Source organism: Rhinolophus sinicus, chromosome 8, assembly GCF_057876585.1.
Source record: "Rhinolophus sinicus isolate RSI-liver-muscle chromosome 8, RSI-T2T, whole genome shotgun sequence".
NCBI lineage: Eukaryota > Metazoa > Chordata > Mammalia > Chiroptera > Rhinolophidae > Rhinolophus > Rhinolophus sinicus.
The window spans coordinates 80,074,481-80,098,826 of NC_142508.1; the positions used below are offsets into that span (position 1 = coordinate 80,074,481).

The following is a 24,346-nucleotide window of genomic DNA, read 5'->3' on the forward strand; positions in this document are numbered from 1 at the left end:
GTCTCACTCAGACAGCCACCCTTGCTTCGTGGTAAGCAGGCGTCTGACATTGCTGGAAATGAGGGTGCAGTGGAAAAGGATGGGGTTCAGAGGCTGTATCCTCAGGGTGAAGGCAGCTTCTGCACGACTGGGATCTGGCTGCCACGCTAAGGTGATGTCTGCTTACCTGCTCTGTGTGTGTGCGAGCATATAATATTATAGGATGCTACCTGGTCTCCTGCTGACGCCCAAGCACCCCCTAACTAGCTGGCTCAGACCCTCGCCCTGCCTGGTACCTTATTTCTGCCCCTGTCCCTTTGCCGAGGACATCCTGCCCGCTACTAGGCCTCCTCTCTGCTTCTCTTTATTTCTTCAAAACCTCCTGGATTAAATCCTTCTCGTAGCTCAACCCCAGCTCTCCTCCTGGTGCCGTGGTCTCTGTCCGAAGGCCACTTCATCAGCCGGGGCTGTTTCTTCACCCTCATCTGTGACGACGTGCGCCCCTCACAGGCTGTGGGACGCTGTGTGGAGGTCAGATGCACTCGTTCCACTGGCCAGCGTGAGGCGTCACGGATCCTCTGTGACACATGCCATTTGTGACGGGAGGCCTGGCATCGTGTAGGCAGCGCCTGGCCTTGGGATGGAGGACACTTAAGAAATCTGGCCCATTTGGAGCCCCCCCCACCCCCGCAGTTCTTGCTCTTCTGGGACGGGGCGGGGGCACAGCTGGATGTCGGCCAGGTGGACGGACACTAATTCATCGTCTGAACCCCTCCTGGAAGACGCTGCCTCCAGCTGTGTGCCTCAGGGGGACCCCACCGTTAGGGTCACAGCCCCGATGGGGCGGTCTCACCAGCCTTGGGATCCTGGGTGCTCCACAGATGAGCACTGAGCCAGGGGGCCGACCAGAGGACTCGCCTGGGGTATTGTGGATGGAGCTGATGGCAGGGGACCTGGTCCTGGCACTGACGCGTCCCTGCTCAGGCAGGGGCCAGGCTGCGAGAAGAGAGCTGTCCTACAGAAAACAAGCGGCTGTGCTCCTGGTCATGCCTGGGTCCCCAGCCCTTCTCCACTGCCCTTTGCTTGTGTGGACCTATCCACACCCCGTCTGGACGAGGACCAGGGACAGGCAGGGCACAGACTCCGAGGGAAGCGTCGGGTAGGGCAGAGCTGGAGAAAAACCTACGAGATTTGGTCCCCAGGGAAGGTGAATATAACAGAGAAAAGAACGTGGCGTTGGCCGCTGCTCTTGCAGCAGTGAGAGCAGGACAGCAAGGCTGGCGAGAGGCCCCCGCCCGTGGGCAGACCCTGGGGGTGGTCAGGGCTTTGGCCCAGACCCATCCCTGCTGTTTGTGTGTCCCCTGGGGCTCCAGGGTCAGCCAGAGAAGAAAATGACAAAGCCAATTCATGTCACAAAGTCAAAAGACCAAATGGGCGAGAACCAGGCTCACCTCCAAGGAGAACATTTTAACCCAGATTTCCGTGGGTCTCACCAAGCCCCTCTGCACAGACTTCCGCAAGAACCAAACCTCTGACGCTCTTTGATTCTGGGTTCCAGAATTCTTCCTGACACCTGGGCAGAGGGCACGGCTGGATGTTTTCTCTACCTCCTCAGACTTCCTGGTCCTTTGAGGGCCCCATAACAAAAGCAGAAACAAACCGGAAGGGTAAGCAAAGCACAGGCCATGGCAGAGGTCCCTACATTCCCTGTGTAGGTGCCATCACAACGACAGGCCCCCTTGCTAAATCCAGTCTCTAGTGTTAAAAAAAAAAAAAAAAATGAATGTCTGGGCCGGGGCCTCCAATTCTACCCACACCCCACTGCTCCCCATTTTACTAGCCTGGTGGCTACACTATTTACATTTCCTTTTGGCTCCTGCAGATATTTGAACACAAAGATGTTAAATTCTGGACCACTGAAAGGAACAAAAATATCCACATGTAAGTGTCAGTCTTCAATTCAGCGCTTACATAAATAATGCAGAAACACGTAAATAAATACCTAACTACCTGGGCAGGATGAGGGTGGGGGAGAAGTCTACTGTATCCCTCTTTGCCTTCAGAGTTCTCTCAGTTGAATTTAAACAGTAGTCTCTATAATGCTAATTCACGGGAGCAACCCCCATTTCACAGGCGGGGAAACTGAGGCCACGAGGCTGGAAAGAGTCATGGATGGGGCTTTAGTGTTCTGCCATTTGACGCAGGGCTGCTGGAAGATTGCTTCCAAGGGACTGTGAGACCCATTTGCACACATTGCCCTAAACAAAGGGTCACTAGAGTACAATGTAAACTCCAGGGAATCAAAAACAATTGATTCGGCAGCCTCCACGTGCAGAGGTGAGGAAGCAGCAAACTGCTGACTGTATTTGGAACAGAATTTATATAACTTCTGAAAGTAAGTTGTGTAGCGCTGCTGGTTTAGCTGTGACGCGACCTGGCCCGAGTCTCCCTTGGGCCGGCCGTGAGCTTCAGCCTGCTAGGTCCAACGTCTCAGCACACACGGGACCCCCACGCCTCCCTCAGGCCTGCTGCGTGGTGACTTACTGGGTAGTTTGGATCCATGAGCTGGACCAGGTAAGAGCTGCGATGAGAAGCGGGGGAGTTTGGGCTGGAAGACAGTGGGGATATCATGTGGTTTGCTGCAGGGGGTGGTACAGACAGGCATCCACTGCTGGGTTTGCAAACCACCCTCACCTTGACAACAGCACCCAATGTCCCCCTGAAGCTCCCCACACAGGGCTCTAATTGGTGCCATATTCTTTCGGGAATCAGAACAGGAGTTATAGGCTGGGGGGAAGGGGTGCTCGGGAAGGTCAGAGACAAATGTGGCTGATTCCTAGTTTGAGTTAGACTCAGCTCTGGGGCCAGAAGTGCTCGGGAAAGGCAGAGGGGTGGCAGCTGCTCACCAGCTGTGAACACCTCCAGGGGCGATCTGCCAGGAGAGAGGAAGGAAGGAGCACCTGAGTGCCAGCCGGCTGCAGGACAACGTGGCCGCCAAAACGAGCCCCTCTCTCGGGGCCGGCCATGACTTTCTCAGCAGCTCTGCTGAGTGTCTGGGTCCACGGCCACAGGAGCCAGGCTACCCAAGGGGTCTGGAGGGCACACCTCCGCCCCGGGGATGGGCAGGTGTCCCTGAGCCCCTGGGGATGTGACTCAAATCCAGGCCCTGATTCTGTCAGGAGCCGCTGGACACCGTAGCTGGCTTCCCGAAGCACTGCTGTGCTTACAGTAAGGCCTCTCTTTCCTGGTACCGACTCGGGGGCTCAAGTGTGTGGCAGGTACGCACCCCGTCTGACTTGCCTCCCAGGGGGCTACAGGAGCCAGAGTTAGGCTAGTGGCAGCAGCCTGGTCACTGCTGTCAGGACCTCAGAGGACTCACTCCAGTCACCACATGGCAAGCGCTGGGCTCTCAAATCAATGCTCCAACTGAGCCTTTCCAGCCTCATTCCATGGATACTTCATTCACACAATACATCCCATCACTGTTTTCTAAGACAAAGTCTGGTCGGCAGGGCTGGGTGAGCTCCTGCGTGGCTGGCATCGGGCTGGGCTTTCGGGCAGTATGCACCTTCTGTGTCTGCTGGCAGGGCCCAACGTGACTCCTGATGGAATGTTCTAGAACAAAGAGAAGGGCAGCCACAAAGGGCAAGATCCAGAAGGTAAGTTCTGCACAGGCCGGAGGAGTGAGGACGGGAGCTGGGAGCACAGGGGAGCCCATCTAAGGCCGTACAGCACCGCTCCCAGGGCCTTGCAGACTTCCAGGCAGACACTCAGGCATCCGAGACACACCCATCTTTGTGGGGTGCCGGGGATCTGGCAGCGTGGACAGGCAGTAGGGTGATTATGTCCGAGTCTACAAACAACGAGACAAAGTGGCCATCTGGGCTGAGGTTTGGCAGAGAAGACATGGAAGGGATTTGAGTGAATACATTTTAAACATGAGTTTTCAAAGCCTGTTCCAGGCTGCCTGGGTGGATGCCTCTCTTGGGATGAAGACAGCTACTCCCACATTTCAGGAGCCAGGCTGCAACTCCATGCACATCAACGGCAAATGTGCAAGCGTGTGTGGAGGTGCCTTGGGGACTGGAGCCTTCGGACTTGCCCTCCAGGAGGTGATGGCACTGGGAAGGTCTGCTGTGCCGGCCAAGCTTCTGTAAGCACGGTGGCCCCAGAGCCCGTACACGGTGCCGTGTCTACATCAGCACTCAGAGTTCATCCTGGTGGCTGGTGCTGTTCGCCTCCACCCCGGGAGCTCAGGGCAGAACTACGGGCTGCCTGTCAGCACCCATGGCCCCAGAACAAGCCATCGGGCCAAATCGAGAGAGTGCAGCCAAACCCGCACAGCCCATTTGTAAGCAAACATGTATGTGGCAGGTATTAAAGGGTGGCTGTTTGAGGAAACGATAATAAATATCTTTGGCAGCGTAAGGCTGCTTGGTGACTGTTTGAGTCTCGATGGCTGAGCCTGTCAGCCTTTCCATTATGCAACTAATTTTTCAGGGTTTAGAACTTGAACATAAGAGCATGTCCAGGCAGCAGGCTGGCACAGGAGGGCTCTGTCCAGAGAGGGACTTGAGCAGATTTGTTCAGATTGATCTGGGAGTTGTAAAGAGAAACTATTCTGTGTGTGCCCATGGCTCTGGCGCTCGGACAAATTGCCCAATTTTGATGGCAAGAGAGCCAGCACTGGGGGAAAGGTCAGGGGACTCTGCCCAGAAAGCTCCTGCCTGATGCTGTTTATCTGCCGGGCTGATGGGGGAGTGGGATCCTGAGGGCAAAGCGTATGTGCCCAGTGGCCTTTGGAGAGAAAGGCATAGTCTGGCTTCCCCACTAGAGGAGCTGAACTGCGATCTGAGCCTGGAGCCATGCCCAGCTCCCTGAGCAGAGGGGACCCATCAAGCCCGGTGTTAAAGGCTGCTCAGGGCTGTGCCGTCCTTCAGACATTATGAAGCAGATTCGTGCAGGCCCCGGAGGGTCACTTAGCATGAGAAACGGGCACCAAGTGGGAGCCCTGGTTTCACGTCATCAGGCGTCTGCACTCTATTTCCAAAGACCTTATTATAATAAGGTTATAACTAGAGTCCTACCCAAATGCAACTCTCAAGGTCTAGGGAATCATCAAACGAAACGAAACCCCATCATTAGTGAGACTGTGAGGGTCACTAACAGGCCAGTGGTATCTCTGATGGAAGCATTGGCCCAACAGCGGACATGGGTACCACTCTCATCGACTGTCTATGACTGGAGGATGGACAGACGGATGGCAGTGGGCGGAGGCAGCGTCACGGCTCTCAGGGAACTCGGTCCCGTGGGACGTGGTCCAAACTCTGAGCAGCGTTTAGCTGGGAACCTCACAGCTGGAGCAAACCAGGGGTCAGCTTAGCAGCTTAAAAACGTTTTGCCTACTTTTTTTCCTGTCAGGAACTTGCAAAATATAGACGGAAAAGGATGAGAGAACTAAAAGTACGCCCAGCCCATCATCTCTATCGAGCCGGCATTAGCACTCTTTAAACTTTCATCCAATCATTTCTCCATGATACAAATTGAAGTGTTCCACATAACTGGGACCATATTGTATATCTATATTCTGCTTTATTTATTTAGCATTATGTTAGGTACATTTTCCTGTCTCTCTAGACATCTTGAGGGGAAACAAACATTCAAAAATTAACTCTACAACTCCCTTGAATGAATTTAAATATTCTACTTGTGGACATATTGTTGTCTGAACTTTTTGCTATTATAGAAGATGCGTTATAATACTCTCAAGATCCATCCATGTTGTTGCAAATGGCAGTATTTCATCCTTTCATATGGCCGAGTAATACTCCACTGTGTGTATGTACCACATCTTCTTTATCCAATCATCTATCGAAGGGCACTTTGGTTGTTTCTATGTCTTGGCCACCATGAATAATGCTGCAATGAACACAGGGGTACATATATCTTTACAAATAAGTACTTTCAAATAAATCAGATGGAACAGGACAAGAACCATGTGCTTTCACTCCTATATGGGCTATAAAACAAAAAGCAACAAACAAATGAAACAAACTAACAAACACCTAGACAGCAACAATAGAAAGTTACCAGAGGGGAAGGGGGTTAGACACCAGGTGAGGGGGGTTCAGAGCAGGGCCTGGGCAAAGTCACACCAAACCAGCATGCTCAAAGCGACAGGCTCATTCAAAGCATCTATTACACGATCCATTCATTTAGGATTTGTGAAAAGTAACACAAAGTCTGACACTTCACACACACACACACACACACACACACACACACACACACATTTCATATTTCTGAGTATGAGCTTGGTTCTGAATTCCAGCTCTGTCAGCAGCTTTCTGACTTTAGGGAATTTGTAGGCCGTCCTTCTGCCTCAGGTCCTTCATCTGTAAAATGGGATAACAAGAACCTTTCTCAGACAAGTGAAATGAAAATCAGTCATGAAATAATGTGTGTAAATGCTCTGAAGCCTGCCTGTCATCCAATGAGCGCTCAGTAATTATTAACAATGACTAATCTTACAATGCGCCTCCCCCCCCCCCCCATCGTCTAGGGACCTAATGTGATGCACGTCGCCTTGGCTTCTGTTTTCTCCTACTTGGGCCAATCAACAGTTCTGTGGTTACAGTTAGAGCGTTTTCGGACATAAGAAGCCATGTTTCTTCGAAGTTGCCTTCTTTTGGGGATTAGTCAAGTTTGACGTAAATATTGGTAATTGGTACAGTTGGGGACCTCGTCCAGAAGCAAGATGTTTAAAATCCTATTTTGATCCCATCTTCATGGCTGCCTCTGTCAGACCGCTCTGATTATAACACTGTGCACACTAGGGTTTCCGTCTGCCCCTTTCTTCTTAGACCCCACCCATGAAAACATCCCTAGTGGGAAGATAGCCCATTCCCATATCTTGCAAAAATTTTACATTACAAGTGCCAGGGCCTTAAAAATAAGGGCACGAAGGAATGAACAAGAGAGAAAGAAATGCGTGTGGGCCTGGAGATTAGAGTTGATGTGGATTCACAGCTGTGACCACGCTGCTAAGGTCACCTGGGACTCAACACGGTTGTCAGCAGGAGATTAGTTCCGGGAATCTGGGGTCCAGCAAAGGCCAGCAGGGGTCAGAGCTGGGGACACTGGCTAGCTCTGCTGATTGGGTCAGGTGCACGGCCCCACTGTGGGTTAGGTCCTGAGTTATTCTGAGCAGGTGATGCCACTTCCTGCTAACTTGAGCGTGGCCTCTGTGCCCCTTCCTCCTTGCTCCATTCACTGCTGGGCCCTGAGACCCAGGCACGGGGCCCTCCTTGAACCAGACCTGGCTGTGTTCCTGGTGACACACGAAATAAGAGCAGTGGATGGGGCTGCAGAAGGTGAGGGCCTAGACGTCAAGACGCGGGGGAGGGGTGTGTGTGGGGGCTGCCCACTCGCTGTGTCAGGAAGACGAGATAGTCTCCCAGTGGAGAGCCGTCCTCTGGAAGCCTGACTGTGGTTGGCACCTCTGCAGCGACTCCCCCACCACGCTCACCACCGTGCTCACCATACAACAGGTCCGCAGCCATGTTTGTCTTTTCCCAAGAAAGACTGTTGTGTGGCATTGGAGCTGCTTAGAAAGAATCAAGAATCTCTGAGTAGAAAGAGACCTCAGACAGTGGCTATCGCATGTCTTCCGCATGTATTTCACCAGCCTGGTTTGCACGCTCCTTGTCAGAGAGCTCACTATACGCTGGTGCAAGTGAGTCCCCGATGGACAGCTCTGCACATTTAAAAGTTCTTTATTACACTGAGTGGAAATCTGCCCACTTTTAAGCAAACTGAAGGGAAGACAAGGTCCTAGGCTCTGTAGAAATGTCCTTTACTCCATCCCCCATTCATTCTCAGTACAGATGAGTCCTTGGCACAATAGAACAGACCGAGGTGGGACGTGGGGTTAACGAGATGCTGCTTCCAGCCTTGTTAGTAGGAAGAACTTTGGTCTCCAATTATTTCGCCTTAAGGGCAAGGGTATTTCAAGGTCAAGAGTAGTCATAAAAATGACCCAATGTAATAACGTCACCAAATGCAAAGTTTGGGATAAATAGCTCAGATCCGCCCATTACAAATCATTTGTTACGATGACCCTCTCAGTGGCCACAGAACAAGATGATGAGCTCTTCTCAGTGAAGTATTTCACGTAAATATCTTCCCATTTATCCTCGTGTTGGCTGCTCTGTGAACTGAATGGCCAATGAGGGAATAACGTGCAAACCTGGAAGGTACCGTGTCCCTGCGTCTGAGGGCGGAGCAGAGTCACCGGTTGGTTTTAAAGGCCTCAGCCCTGAGCTCTGCCCCCACTTTGACCTTGGACCATGTTATTCAGGTGGCATCTGACTTAGGTTGTGCCAGATCCCCAGAGCCCCTTATGCAAGGAATTTGGTGGGACCTACAGGAGCATTAACTGGTGAGATGAACAGTGAGGACCTTTAACTGTCAGGCTTGTGAGTCGATCTATAACGATTTCAAGAAAAGGTGACGGGCCGAGACAGGTGCTCAGATGACATAAAGACATTTTGGAGACAGGAGGTATGTCGCAAGGCGGGGGAGGCTCAAGGGTCCCCTCCCCACACTTTTAATCATCTGACATGTTAAGTCTTCGAAATTGAATCACCAGATTCACGACAGCTCTATATGAAATGTGCATCTCAGGTCAGGCTGATCTAATTTAAATATCTTAGTGTTTGGCATTCTCCACTTGACATTGTGAAGACAAATGTAATGGAACCAAGATTAAAATACAACAATGACAGGGACTGACTGTGCCGTGAATATATTAAAAGTCACATGTGTTCTGGAGTTACACGTTTCATTTGAAACATCTGTAATCCCTGTTCATAACATCTCTACTGTATTTATATGAAATTAATCAGTTTAAATGAGTCAAGTGCTCCTTTCCTATCATGGAATCTCAGTGTTCTTTTTCTTCTTTAAGATCCTACCCTCACCGAAAAGGGAATTCACGCAGGATGTGAGGAAACTTCTCAACTAATTCCGAGCATCACAGAAGCTGGCAGCACCACGTTCCATCAGACCCCAACCCTGCAGAGAATGGAGGACCAGGAAGGTCTGTGCTGGATCCGGGGCTCCAGGAGGCAGAGCAGAGGCTGACCTTTCCCCTGTTCCCTGCACCTTTCATGAAGGCACCCACGGGGCCCTGTGACGTGCACTGCGCTGGGGCCACCTTCTCTTCACCGGGATGGGACCAACCATTGTTTCCCAGCTGGGGGCACCTGCAGACCAGGGCTGGCCAGGAAGTCGCCCACCGCTAGCTGAACACTCATCCAGGAGCTGGAGAGTAACCTTGCCCGTCCCAGCAGCCCCTGGGGTGCAACAGCAAAGCAGACGCGAAAGCCTGCGCCAGACACTGGCTTCCTCGCTTGCCTCCTCCCGTTTGGTCCCTGTAGCCCGTCTCCCTCGGCCATTACTCGGCTCAGGCAGTTCCTCTGCCTCGGACCCAGCAGAGGCTCCCGGTGGAGGCTCCTCGTGGCACCTGCAGTGAGCGGCTGCGTCCCTGCTAGGGCCTGCCCTCATCTCAGCCTGCGTGCCACACTCCCCGTGCGCGGTGCTCCCGGCAGCCTCGGCCTGGGCGCCCACATGCCCACAGGCATCCTTCTCTCAGTCTTGGACCTCCTCCCTCACCTCTGCGGGTTCCAGCTCGCCGTTCAGGCTCTGCTTATGCGAGCTTGGCGCCCGCGGATGCTTCTGCAGGGCTCTCGTGCCAGGCTCCTGCTCAGCATCCACCAGGATCACCATGAATGGCCCTACCAAGCGGGAGGTAGGAACTATTATTACCACAGCCCGCATTTCACATGTCAAAAAAGAAAAATAATCACAAACGGAGCCACTTTAAAATGGAGCTGGAGCTGCCATGCCCGACGACCCGCCTTCCACGTCTTATGCCTCCAAGTTTCGGCTGTTGAAACAGGACTGAATAACTTCGGGCTGGGCCTAGAGAACTCTGCAGAGGTAACAAGATTGCACTTTTTAGGACTAGGGGACTGAAAATTCTTGTAAAAACCTTTAGAATTAGCACCACTGTGCTGTTACCTGCACTACACAAGTGCCTTCCTTCTCACAAAGACCCTTTGCCTTTGTCTCCTCATCGGAACACTATTTGGGCTTCTGCCAAATAGCTATTCTTTTTTTTATCTCAAATAAATGCTTGTTGCCTCTCGTTTTGAAAGGTCTTCTATTTTTAGGTTAACGTATGATCAGGGGAATTGCCCAGGATCATGCAGAGAGCGAGTAGCCAGCAGCCTCTGAGCCCAGGCCGTCTCTGCCTGTCCTGCCTTCTTCACGGACATGTCCTCTGATGACCTTCACAGCCCTCCTGCCCTCTGGGCAGGGCGCCCACGGTGCCCTCCCATGGACCCTGCTCCTTTTCCTTCCTAATGATCACCGTTTGTAATTTCATGGTCACCACTGAGACGACGGTTCTCAGTGCGTCTCTCCTACTAAGTGCTCGGGTCGCTGTGGCAGAGCCTTGTCTGCTTCACTCCCCACCACGTGTGTCACCACTGCCCGGCTGAGTCTCTGGGCTGTAGTTAGTCACCGGCTGGGCATTTGTCCCTCCGCTGGGTGAGCACGTCAGCTGTCCTGTCCTGCTAGATGGCGGCAGGGAGAGGCAGCACCACTTCTACACATCTTGTCCACATGTTTGAATGGCTGCCTTGCCAGGGTTCTGTGCACCAAGGCCCACCTGAGCCGAGCCAGGAGCCGGGGGAGGCAGAGCACACCGGACTCCTGGCCCTGGGGGACGTTCAGGGTGCTCATGGTCTGCACAGGGAGGCCCGCTAACCCAGCACAGGAGGTGTCAGTGACTGCAGCTATGACTGCAGCTGCTGCCTGCTTGGGGGCCCCCGTTTGCACACCGAACTGCTGGGTCATGCTTTGAGAAAAGAGAAATTAGTGGAGCAATGGGGAGATCCAGAGAAAGAGGCGGCAGTGGGTTCTTTCCAAAATTCTTTACTGCTGTCCTGTTTGTTTTTAAAAGCAATCCCTGATGGCGCTCTCCTGGCCCACAATGGACAGCGAGGCTATTTCCTACCATATGGGCCATCAGGGGACAAATAAGCCATTTCTGCTTGCTGACACTATGAGAAACCTTCCTGCAAAGGATGTGCTAATGCCAGTACACAACTGCCTGGGGTATAAACGCAGCTGTGAGCGACAGCAGCTTAGCGGAGGGCACGCTGGCTAAGCTGAGGCCCCCGGGGCCGGCAGCCAACTCCCCGTGTAGACGTCTCAGGGAAGCTCTCCAGAGACGCCCTGGACTCAATCCCAGCTCTGCCACTGACTTGCTCAGTGGGCGTGGGGCTGCCTTTCGGTCTTGATCCTCACAAACACATTGTGGGGAACATGTTGTGGGACACAGACTGGGGGAAATTTCCTCCCAGAAATGGTAGGCGGGTTAAAGGGCCAGAACTTGGGGAGCCATTGAACACACAGTTCACGCTTCTCTCCCCGTGTCAACAGCTGAGCACGCTCCAAGTGCCTGGCAGGTACCAGGCAAATCTTACTTTACAGGGGACGGGCCCGGAGGCAGCTTCCTCTTTCCACCTGCACACGCTCCTCTGGGCCAGCACGTGAGCTGACGTTGCTGGGTCCCAGCTCCAGCTCTCTCGCGGAAGTCCATGGCGTTTGCCTGGCTCACACCCTCCTCCACAGCGACCGCTCCCTGACCGCTCGTCACAATAGCTTCCCCCTTGCTCTCATTCCTTGAGGTTGGCCAGCTCCCAGCCCTAAGAGGGCCCTCAAAGCCATGCCCGGCCACCAGTGACCTCTGATTCCCAGACATCATGGCTGACTTGCCTTTGAACAAGCGACAGTCAGACCCAACAAACTGGTGGAAATCACCGGAAAACATTCTCTTTTATTTGAATTTGCTTAACTGGTAAAATGGAAGCATGGAATGCTGGCTGCTCTGATGTGACGAGAATCAGCCTGAGAAAGGAGCCACAGAGGCAGCAGAGGTGAGAGAGACAGCATTTGAGGTCCTGGAGTTGGACCTGCTTCTCAACCTGACAGTCCCACGACCACCTGGGTCCCTCCTTTGGTTAGCTAGCTTCAGGTGGACTGTTAACTCTTGCTGGGCCTACTACATCTTTCCCACTCAGCCCTCATCGGTCAGTTTTCCTGTCTATGAGAGTCTATCCTGTCTGTCAGAGTCGGGAGGACGAGGACACCGTCCCTGCCCGAGGAACTCAGTCTAGTGGAAGAGGTACCACTGGGGCCACACAGCACAGCAGGTGTCCCAGACTGAACGGGGGAATGTGAACATGGGGGACCAGCGAGGTCGCTTGGCCAGAGCCTGTGAGACAACAGAGTGAATGAGAACTCGTGGAAGCAGTCACCCAGGACCCCAGGGCTGCTTCTCGGGAGTGTTTACGGTGCCAGCGCATCCTGTGTGTCACTGTCGGGCTCCACGGAGCCACCCCCAGGGGTCACTGGCTGGGGAGGAATCACTCAGCTCCAGGCACTGCAGTAGCACAGCAGACAGGGTGTTAACGGGCAAGTTAAACCTCTACAGCTCGGGCATTTGTCCCCCCCAGGCAGGGATGTAATTAAGATCGCATGGGGCAGACAGTGAGTTAGCCTGCCAGGCCAGCCCCCTCTCCTTTCTGTCCTGTGGCGACCAACACTAGCACATGCACACAGACCACTTAACGGAGGTTGGCTGACTCGTTTCTGAACTCTGACATTCCTAAAAGACAGAAATATGCCACAGAGAGGCCAGAGATCTGAAAGGAAAAGGAAAATAAAACGCCAGTGCTTTCACAGATGTGGGATGAGAGACTATGACAGACAGCTCAGTGGATATGTCTGGGCCCAGTGCTCCGGGTGTAAGGCTGACGTCTTCACTTTCTTGCCCTGTGACCTCAGGCAGGTTACTGCCTCGTTCTGTGCCTCCGTTTCCCATCTCTAACATGGGGGTAATTTAGTACTTATCTCACGGGACACTGGTGTGAATTAAATGAGACAAGGCATGCAGAGTGTTAAGAGCAGTGACTGTCGGGTGACAAGCATCATGCGTGTGTCAGCTGTTACTATTATTACCATAAAAAGAGCGGGAGAATGCCATTAAAGATGGAACCCAGGAGTTACCCAGGCATCATGTCTGAAATGACTGTCACTGACTTGGGGAAGCACTAATTTACAGGATGAACTGGAAAAACAAAAATCTCTGATCAACTTTTCATAGTGAGACTACCCAGCACAGAGAGGGGAAGTGTCTTATCCAAAGTCACACAGCAAGATAGCGGCTTACGGTAGAAAATACCAGGCCCCCCGACTTCCGGTCTAAAACTCTTTTGCTCCCTCTCTCTGGGGGGAACTCCTGTGTCTGACTACGAACCAAATGAGCACGGAAGTGAAAACTTGACCCTCCCAAAAGAAGTCTGAACCCCAATCCCACAGCAGGCTCCCGCCTTCCCCTCCCCACCCCAGTAGGACAACTGACACCCAAGATCCAGGCTACGAGGACTGTGAGTCCTGGCTTAAGAAAGCAAGAGCCGTTTCCCACAGCATGTAAATATCCCGTGCCCAGGCCTGTGTCCCTGTCCCCTGGAAATGGCTCCCTGTGTTTACACATCTTTGAAGCGATCACTTCACAAGAAGGAAAATCTCTCGCTACGTTCCTTACCGTTTTCTAAGTGAACGCTTGGTGTTTAGCAGCTAAGCAAATTTACTTTTCTATAATCAACAGAGGCTGACTGAAAAACATTTAATACACTGAGGTATGGGCGCCTGCTGTCCAGACCATTACTCAGCTCACAGTTTAAACTCTCATTTTTTTCCCGAAAGGTAAACAGATTTCCATTACTGAGGGTTTGGGATTAACTGCTTTGTTGCCATTAAAATCTAACTTACTGCATGAATTGCGTGCTTTTGCTTACAGCTCGGTGAGGATATGTAGGTGTATTTTTGCAACATTAGACGTGCCTGCGATCTGCCAGGATTTCCTGTGGGTGGGGGTCGGCCTGCTTGGTGTTTGAGCTCTGGGTGGGGCTGGAGAGTCCGGCGGGCAGTCACCTGCTTCTCCAGCTCCAGCGTGAGTGGGGGCGGGCCTGGTGGCAGAAGAAACACCCTCGCACGATGAGTAGCCACTGAGGGATCCACAGTCCCCTGCAGTAGTGATGGTGCCACTGAGTTGGACAAAAGTCTGGAGCCCTGCCATGGCCCCACCATTCAGGTTCCCAGGGTTTTCGAAATTGAGTCCACACAAACGCATCTTAACATCGTCTTGATAGCGAGCAACAGAAAACAAGCCTTGACTCTCTTGACTCTTAAAAGAGAGAATTTCTTAGAAGAGCATAGAATGGGGAAAAGAGTTCGAACAGCAGGACGTAAGAAGGCGGGGCTGGGGAGCAGGGCACTGTGGGGTTCTCAGCAGTCCAAGGGACTGTCCACAGGACCCACGTGCAGTGACCTCACGTCCTTTGTCTGTTTCTCATTTCAAAGTCACGGGAGAGAAACTGAGTGGCTCAGTGTGAAGCTGGTCCCTCCCACTGGCTTGACCAGCTAAAACCCAGAGGCAGTGCCATGCCACAGAGGCACGGCCACTGGGAGCGTCCCCAAAAGAGGGACACTGCTGTGAGCTACGCAGCAACCCCAAATGCTCCCTGATCCAAGATGGAGATGTAACCAAGAACCTTTCCTAACACCGAGCTGTTTGCCTAAGTAAAGACACGGCCAGTAGCTCACCAACCCCTCTGCAATGGGGACATCGCAGGGAACAGCTGTCCACTGCCGCTGGTCACAGTGGCCCCAATGACCCTTTGCCCCAGAATTCCCAGCAGGGTCAGCCCTAGCTGTCCCCTGCGGTAATCTGCTCATTAACTCATTCTACACTGGCCTCTTCCCTTTTCTGGATCATGTCCCCACCCCAGTCCCAGTGCTTTCGGGATCACCTCCCAGCAACCCACATGCCTCTGATCCTTGTTTCAGAGTCTGCTCCTTGAGAGCCCAGCCTTAGACGCATTCCCTTCCCAGGAACATACCCGTTGCTTGTGGCCGATGGCTGTTAGCATCTAACAGGCTTGACCGTTGGTGCCTCCAGAGAAAGGCTGCTTTTCTAGCTCCAGCCAGACTGGGGAAGGGCCTGGTGGCAGAAGAGACACCCTCACGCCATGACCACCACTGAGAGAGCCACGGTCCCATTTGCAAAGAGGCTGTGTGCAGTACTCAGTCAGCTCGGCAGCTTAGTGCCCGCGGTATTGATTGTTCCAGGCTTGTGAGTGTTGCTTCTCCAACGGCTGGTGAGCTGTTTAAACCCAGGGATTACAGCTTTCCTTTCTTTGGTCCCCCCCGTGGGACAGAACAGAGGGACGGATACAATCAAAGGTGCTCAAAGCAGATGTGCTGCTTGGTTAAAGGACCAACAGATGGACATGCCTGACAACGCCCCATTTTCCACAGGCCAGGGTGTTTCCACTCTACGCGTCCAGGGATAACATTACAGTTTGGAGAGACGTGTCACAAGCACTGTCAGAACCTACCTAGACCCCTGACAATGACCATTTCGGTGTAAACCAAAGGCTTCTTATGGCAAACAACAGTGAGTCTTGCCTTTCCTGGCAGCAGGATGGATCCCGTACTCAGGGCTGACTCCAAGGGCTGGGGGGAAATGCCCCTTGGAACGGCCCTGCACCGGCGACAAATGGGGTCCAGTGCACCAACACGTGATTGCCCCGTCCCTTGGGTACAACAGCCCGGAGGTGGTTCCAGAGCGTCTGCAAAGGGATCCGACAGAACTGAACCCCAGCTCCCCACAAAGCAGCTCATCCAGAGCCCGTACCAGCTTCTTCTCCCTCCTGCTACCTTGGCAGCCCCTCCGTCAGGACACCACCCTCAGGGGCAACTGGCTTCCTGTCCCAGACGCCTCCTTGCACCTCCTGTCCTGCAGCCTGGGGGGGAGCCCCTCGACACCCACAATCCTGGCTGCCCGCCTGTCTGGGGCTCTCAGCCCTTTCTTCCTCACACAGACATGGCTGCAGGCCGGGCCACCTCCCTTTACTGCTATGATTCTCTTTATCACAGGGACTTAGCTTCCCTGCTTTCTACTCCACAGACATTGGTGGAGTAAGCAGCAAGTTACCAAGAGGAGAAAGTAAAAGTGTTTAATTACACACACACTCACACACACACACACGTATATGTATGAAACAAGAGGACATGCTATTCAAAACCATAGCGTCCATCGGGGAAGACGGATCCTGTCCATGGAAGCTCTTCTGTCCGGCACAGTAACGTGATGGGTTCTGATCCCCACAGGTGAGCCTGCAGCCCAACTCAGGAGCCGCAATCTCAGCAGGTTTCCCCGGGAGCAGACCACGAAATTAGAGCACCAATGTCTATTTAGGAGGAGAGCCCACAAATACCATGGGGAGGGGGTGAGGAATGAGAAAGGGGCCGAGAGGAAGCCAAGAAAAGGTGTAATACTGAGGAGGACCCCGGCGTGGGCGCCAAGGCTCAGCCCCAGCCGAGGACTTGGAGGGTCAGTGTAGACAGAACACGCGGGGTCAGAGCCAAAGGGCGAGGCCTGGGGTGTTCAGTCAGCACCCCCACCCCCCAACATCAGTTAAGGGCTGCTTCCTGCTTGCACGGGAACAGTCAGAACAAAGAAACCCTCAGACCGGGAGCCACAGGGGTGGCAGACCGCACCTCACAGAGGCAGGACGGCACCAGTAACAGCGGCTGCCCCATCGTGGTCCCCACCACTGTTAGTGGAGACCTGATGGGGATAAATCGGAGGTGTCGCCTCCAGCAGCAGCACCCGCCTTCAGCAGTAGAATCCTGCCTCCCAGGAGCCAGCTGGCTGCCAAGGGAACCAACGTCGGCCTCCAGGGTGGGTGCTTCCTCGCCTGATGCTGACGGGCCGGGAACCCTTCCTCCACTGTACGTGACCAGAGCCTCCCCTTCAGCTCCCAAGAGCTTCCCTGCAGCTCCGAGGCCGAGCCTCTCTCCTTTGTACGTGGCTTTATTCGTTTCTAGGAAAGAACGACCATCCTACTTATCTCAAAGCCCTAATAGCGGCCGTCGGCGGCCCAGCGAGATGAGCAAGGCCACTGCCGCCACCCGCAGGGCTGCTCTCCCGCTGGGCAGTGCGGCGGGGGTGACAGGTTGATGAATCTCCTCCCTGCCGTTGTGAAACAGAAATTCATTCTGTCTCCAGGCCAAATGCTCACTCACCACGCTGAAGACTGAAACACCATACAAGGGCTCTTAAGTCAGGATTTCACTGCAACAGGGGTTTCAAAGCCTGACCCAGGGCCCTGAAACATGTCAACGGCCTTCTGAGAGGGGAGAGAAGGGCGAGGTCTCCAGACGCCTGGATCAGAGGATGCAGGTTAGAGAGTCCGGGGTTTCTGTAGGACGTTTGGGGAAAACGGTTTGTGTTTGCAGCGCTTCAGAGGTTGCCAGGGCTGTTTCGGTGACAACCATTGTGTTGGGGCTGAAATGGTGTCCCCATCTTTTCTTAACTGTAGATGGACAGTGTGGCTGACCGGTTATGTTGCACATTTCCTGTAGAACTGGACTCCTCTTCCTTCTCGGATGTACTGGGCCCGACTCCCAGAATGCCAGAAATGATGGGGCCTCGCGTTGAGGCCCCACGGCACAGGGGTGCTTCCTCCACGCTCCCCCAGGGCAGGCGTCACTCATCAACCCCAAGCCTGGAAACAGCTCCTGCCTCGTCCTTCTCAGCACGCCATGCCACCAGCCATGCCACCAGCCATGCCACCAGCCATGCCACCAGCCATGCCACCGGCCATGCCACCAGCCATGCCACCAGCCACGACCAACCACCCAGGTTGTGCAGAAAGTTGCATTGTATTCCTGGTTGGTTTCTCTGTTGAAACTGGCACCTGTTACGAGCATCATGGGGCCTGGAGAACACCTCTGCCTACATGACCTCCTTCTCAGATGTTCTCCATACACGTATTCATAAGAAGAAGTAATCCATCCCCAATATCCAATATTCACTGGATATTTTAGTGAACATTTACTATGTGCCAGGGAGTACTCAGATGATAAGAGAATGAATATAAAGCCAGAGCTGCCAAGTGCGAGAAGCCTGCCAAGGTCAGCCCCATTACCGGAACTGCAAATAGGGCTCTATTTATAGGAGCAGGGTTCCCCAGGGCATGTCACAGCCACCTCCAGGCAGTGAGTTTTGCTGAGGGAACAGTAGGAGCCCAGCTGAGGAGAGGAGCAGTTACAGGTAGGAGGAAGGACGAAGCCAACAAGAGACGCTGGAGCCAAATTGTCAGTTCTTTGCCTTGTTTCTCAGGCATTTCCCAGCCACGCTCTAAGGTGACGATGGGACAGGGACACACTGGACCTTGTTGGGGGAGTGAGTAAGCAAGGCACACCTGGGTCACAGACCGTCCTCACTCGAGGTGAAGCAGCAGAGGTGTATTCACACGCGGGGTGAGGAGGTCACTGGCCCCAGCACCCACGCCTGCAGCAAGGGGGGCTGTCCAGAGGCCAGCCAGCCCGCAGCCTGGAACGGGGCTCCACAAAGGTCTCTGCCAAGTCGGGGGTGGCGTCTAGCTGAGCCCAGCCATCCACAGCTCTGGGACCTGGACCTGGGCACAGAGAGGCTTGGCCACTCAGAGCACGACGAGGACAGGCCGCTGGTGCCCAGAGCGAATGCAGCTGCAGAGGCTCCTGGGTGTTTCCATCTGCCTGCCCTCTTGATCACACCCCCCGCCCCGGTTAAGGTGGTTCAGTCCTTATTACCAAGGTCTCCCTCCCAAGCACAGGATGATGAGTCCAGGAACCAATTCACGTGAGCCATGGCTGAAGGAACCCAGAACATGACGGGTGCCACCTACCGGTGCCAGGCTATCTGGGTAGGAACGTGAACTAGAGAGAGGGGAGGGGTGCGTGTGTGGGGTAGGGGCTGCGTGCAATGCTGTAAACCACACACTGGTCTGGGCTCTTGAGACCCATCAACTCACAGGATCCTAATGACAGTCTCGGAAAGTATCTGCACTAAGTGCTGTTCCTCTATCTCAAAAGACGAGGCTTAGAGAACCACTCACCACTCCGTCCACACTGCTGACGCAGGATTTAAACTCTGTGGAGGATTCCAGATCAGAAGGAAATTCAAATGCCATGCAGTCCCGTGCTCTCGCTGGGTCCTGCGTAACTCATTTTATAGCTCGTGGCTCCCACAGCACCGAAAACCAAGCCTCTACCTACAAAACGCTCCATGAATGTCCAGGAAGGAGGGAGAACAAGGAGGCCACAGCTTGGACAGGAAGCAGTGGGAGAGCAGCAGGGCAGCAGAGAGTGCAGCTCGTGGCGTTGTTTTGGTGGCAGGCGGCTTCCTGGCAAGGCTCTGCCTTCACCGCAGGGAGGCCCACCGCCAGTGTCCCTCCATGTTTCCTGGACCCGGTCACCACCTGCCTGCACACCAGCTCCCTGGGTGCTGTCTCGCCCCCCAGTCTGCACCCAGGTCCCCACAGCAGCTCTGTGACTAACCCTGTCTGTCTGTCCTAAGAGCTGTCACCACCTCCGAGTGTGTCCCCCGGGCTCAGGCTTCAGGGACAACGGACGGAGACGGTAAAGGCCCGTGACTTCGATGGGAACAATCGCCTGCTGTGCCTGCAGAACTCCCTTTTGGAGTTGAGCGCGGGCTCCCCGCCCTTTCCTGGACACTGCCCTTGTTTGTGCTTGTCGTCCTGGCCCCACGCTCCCGCTCCCTTACAAGCTTTTCCTTGGATCGTTTCCAAATCAATCCTGTTCATACAGGTCCTTGTTTTAAGGTCTCCTGGGGCATCCGGCCTAAAGACAGAGCCTCCTTAGAAACGTCCTCTTGGGGGCTGAAGCTTTCCCGTAACTTCTCATCTTGGTCAGGTGGGAGCTTTGGAAGACCAAGGCCCACGTTCAAACCCTGAACAAGTTTGTAAAGATTTCTGCTCACCCTTCTCCAGTCTCCAGCCTCTGGTCCATGAGGATTGGAGGCAGGACTTAAAGTTTTAAGTCCTTCGCTCAAAACCTCTTTAGGAAGTTGCCAAAATGTCCCCCTTCAGAGTACCGCTATGACATACTTTGGAAAATTCTAATCGAAAAATTCGGGATAAAGTAGACATCAAAACAGAGCTGTGCATAGACAGCAGAATAACAGCAAGTAACACCGACTTAGCCCGTCCAGCGTGCTAGTGAAGATGTCTGTGAGCTGCTACACTTACTCCTGCTGCAGCCCTGAGAAGACTGTATGATCAGACGCCTCCCTTGTACAGACGAGAACACTGGAATCTCCCCACTATGGGATCCATCACAGGACACACAGAGTCCAGTAACAGAGGCACTGAGTGGGCAAAACCCTTTTCCCAGGAGTGGGCAATAGCTATACCTGGGCAGGCCTGCAAGTCCATAGGTCCCCCGCGTGCAGGGGGCTCTTCCTTTTATGGCAGCTTGAAACCAGGGCAGAAGCCCAGCTCTCACCAACCAACCAACCCCAAATCCCCATGTGCCTAGAATTCTCCTCTGGGGTCCCATCTCCCACCCAAAGGAGGAAAGAAGACTGGGTGAGGTACCTTCCCCTTGGTCAAGGAAGGACTTGTCAACTCCAAACCAGTGGAGCAAGCCCAGCTGAAGCTGCGGTGCCCACCTTGGTGGGCGAGGAAAAGTGCAGAGCAGCAGAGAACGGGCTCCCGCAGCCAACAGTGCAGCGGCCCACGGTGCAGCTACCACTGACGGGAGACTCTGCATAGCAGGCTCGGCGCTAGGACCTCCCTCTGCAGTCCCTGCAGCCCCCCCCCCATGCAATCTTGCCCTGGAATCCCGCCCTGAGAGGCGACGTGTGCAACTCGGCCAGCTTGGTCCCCATGTTTGCCTCTCACTCTAGCATCATGATTAGTAGCACCCGTTTACTCTCAGGAATAGTTCACTGTGGAAAATAAAATATCCTGCCCCCGTTTAGGGGCACAGCAACCCTCTTCATATTTCTCGGGTTTTTACCAGGCTGCCCATGTGGTGCAGGGTGTGTGTGCCTCGCGCCTGCTCGCTGCCACCAGAGCTCCGGTTGTCATTCTGAGCAGATTCTCTCCTTTTTATCTGTGTCACTGTGAATACAAGACACTGCGAATGGCAGAACTCTAGGAACTCAGATAGAATGCAATGGAGGACGTCTCCTGCCAGCCCGCAGACATCTGCTGTGCTGGGAGCTAAGCAGGGCCCAGCAAATATCTGCCGTGTGCCAAAGGGAGTAAGTGGGACCCGATTTTTCATTTGTCCTTTCAATAGTCAGTCAGCAAATGATTACTGGAGACCAGCTCACTGCCCAGCTTGGGCCCAGAGCAAGGAACAGGGAAAGAAAAGTCCCTACGTTCACGGACTAATACGCGAGCGGAGACACAGGCGACACACAAGACATGGACAAGAATAAGCAGGAAGTGGCATAAGCAGGTGCTGGCTGGCACAGAACCACCAGAATTGGGCTGTCAAGGAACGACTTTCTGAGGAGAGAATTTATGATGAAACCAAAAAATGAAGAAGAGCCAGGCGTGGAAAGACATGGGCTGGAAGAGAATCCTACCCACAGAGGAATGTCAAGTGCAAAGGCCCTGGCGTGGGAAGGGCCGGGCGCATCTGAAGACGGAAAAACAGTTGGCGGGGCTGAACGGCACAGAGTGGCATGAGAGACGCTGCAAAGTCAGGCAGGGAAGACCACGCTGGGGCTTGTAAGAGATTAGGAGCTGTCTCTCAGGAAACGAGAAATCCTGCAGGGCTGAGTGGCACGAACAATCACCCTGGCTGCTGTGCGGATGTGCTGGGGGTGGGAGCGCGCGGATGCAGGAGAAGAGGCAGGAGGCGGGTGAATGCAGGGGTCCAGGTGTAAGGGGGGTGCCCTGGGTAAGAGGTGTTGCAGTTAAGCTCAAGGGCATACAGGGCTACGAGGCTACAATTTGAACATTAAAACAAAATGGTGGGTATTGGGAGGGAGCAGAAAAAATAAACAAACAAGGATTACATTTAAACTTCTAGCTCGAGTAGGTGGTAGATGACAGGATGCCATTCTCTGAGCTGTGACAGGAAGGACAGGTAGAGGGTCGGGGTAAGGATGGAGCTGCTGAGAGAATCCACGAGTTGTGCCTGAGACCTGCTGTTCTGAGGAGCCTCTGAAACACCCAAACGGAGCTGTCAAGAGACGGTCTGATGTGTGAGGTTGGACTCACGGCAGAGGGCTCTGGTGGAGACACACAGGTGGGGTGCACTGGTCTACGCTGAGGACAAGATGCGAAAGGGCCTCAAGAGGGACAAGTGCCCCTGCGGCCACTTACAGAGGAAGGCGCGAGAAGAGCGAGGATGTTTTCCACAGATGGCAGCAAAGGATGTACTGCTGGCCACGCTGAGTGCCTGTGGCGTTACAGGGCGAACTTCCCAGTGGGGAAAGGTGAAGAGTGGGGTGGGAGCCCTTCTCAGTAGCACAGCAGACTAAACATAAATTATTTCTGAGATTTATTCCAAAACAACCCCCCACCCCAGCAATGACGGCTAAAATGCATCAAGCATGTTTTTAAATGCATGACTTACCTCACAAAAATAAGAGAAATACCCAGAAAACAAAAACAAAGCAGAAACTGAAAACTAATGTTATGACCACAACCTGCCAGTCTCACTGAACGCAGAACTTGAATTTTCATGGCTCAGTCGATAAAGCCATGAATTTGATGAAACTGGGCAATTGGAACTGAGACTTCTCCCTGCCCATCCCACGTACAGCCCGCAGCTCTGCAGGGCTACATCCCCAGGGAAAGGATACGCTAGAAACTTCCGGCCGTTGCCCAGGGAGACAGCAAACTCAGGCTCCAGGACGCACCCCACTTTACCGTGTCATCTGATACACAGCTCAGGGGGTTACCACTGACTCAGCCCCAACACCATGTAACTCCTATGGATTTTTTCTCTGTTCCTCATCCCCTCCCCGTCACATTGGCCCCAGGAACTCAGAATTCTTCTCCATGTGTCACACGGAACCACTTGCCTCCATTATCAACCCCCAGCCCCACCTTCCCCTTCAAGATACCCACCTGAACAAACGGGCCTTTCACTCCATTATTCTCATCCCAAACACGGCATAATAAAAAACAAATAAATAACTATACTATACGTCTGTACTTTCCGTTTCCTTTGGTTACCCTCTTGAAGGACCTCACAATGCTACCTTCATCAAGAATCTTAAAGAGTTTCCAGAAATAGTTCTGCCACACTCACATCTTCCTCACCCTACCAGGCTCAAATATGAGTTCCTGAGGAGCTGGGCTGGACGATGGTTTGGGTAACAAATGGCACATACATTCAGGACGTCCGTTCTATCAGATAATCGAGAACATGACGCTTCCTTCCTGGGGTGACCTGGGTATGCCTGGCTCCCTCTTTCTGCGGTGAGTACAGAAAGACACTTTACTTTGTACTTTGTAAAATGTGTCCAGGGGAGGCTATCCTACTAGTTTACCTGTTACACCTGGATTGTAGCTACAGACAGTGCTTAGGTTCAGGCATGAGTTATGCTAAGATCCCTTTATGTGGAGGGTCAAGTGTGCATTTAAGTTTATTTTATGCATTTACAATTTGTATTCTACTGATTTTTAAAAGATGAGATTAATTCAAATATATGTGTTATTATTTTGAGAGGTAAAATAAAAAATATATATTTAAGAGTAGAATCAGAGTTGAAATCACATCTACAATCACGCACAAAGTTAACAAAGCACTTCCTGGCAGCCAAGGCAAAACAGAAAGAGGTTCAGATGCGTAGTCTCAACGTCTTATCAACGGGGACGTACCTATTGTGTAAGAGAAAGGCGTGATAATGGTCATGACAATCACAAGCGGAAGAGTAATTGTCAAAGATCTTTGCATACACATTTTACGGATATAAAATGTGGAAAACATGCAGATCCTACTTACGCCTGGAGTCTGTCGTTTCTGCTGATGAACGCAATTCTGGCAATACCTGCAGCAGCTCCAAGTTCCAGGCCGCACAATACGGGTGTTCACGTATGGTCCTCTTAAAACTCTATTAAATAAAAATGATCTGTTCAAAAAGCCGAGCAAAGAGACGTACCAATATAAAATCATCAACACATTTCTTGAAGACAACTATAGTTTGTGGAACAAGTTTTGTTGAACACACAAATGAACTAGGCTGAGAAATATGCCTTCTCGGAAAGCTACTGGGCTGTGGAAGGGAAGGGGCCAGTCTGCCCATCAGCACCCTGGACACGGGCTGGGCTCCCCACCCTTGGGTACAACTGAGGTGAGTAGGAAGGTGTTGGAAAAGGGGAGTCTGCACCTCTCCACCAGTAGCCATCCCCCC

General features: G+C 53.0%; 1 long non-coding RNA gene across 2 annotated transcripts in view; it reads right to left on the reverse strand.

Moving 5' to 3' along the window:
• The window catches only part of LOC141567531 (uncharacterized), a 49,793-nt gene extending 25,683 nt beyond the window's left edge, over positions 1 to 24,110 (reverse strand). The window contains exon 1 of one of the 2 annotated variants that reach the window (XR_012490232.2): positions 23,938 to 24,110. This is a non-coding gene — a long non-coding RNA (uncharacterized LOC141567531). The remainder of the gene's footprint in view (positions 1 to 23,937) is intronic. The other variant, XR_016022117.1, reaches the window with a different exon arrangement.
• Positions 24,111 to 24,346: the final 236 nt, after the last annotated feature.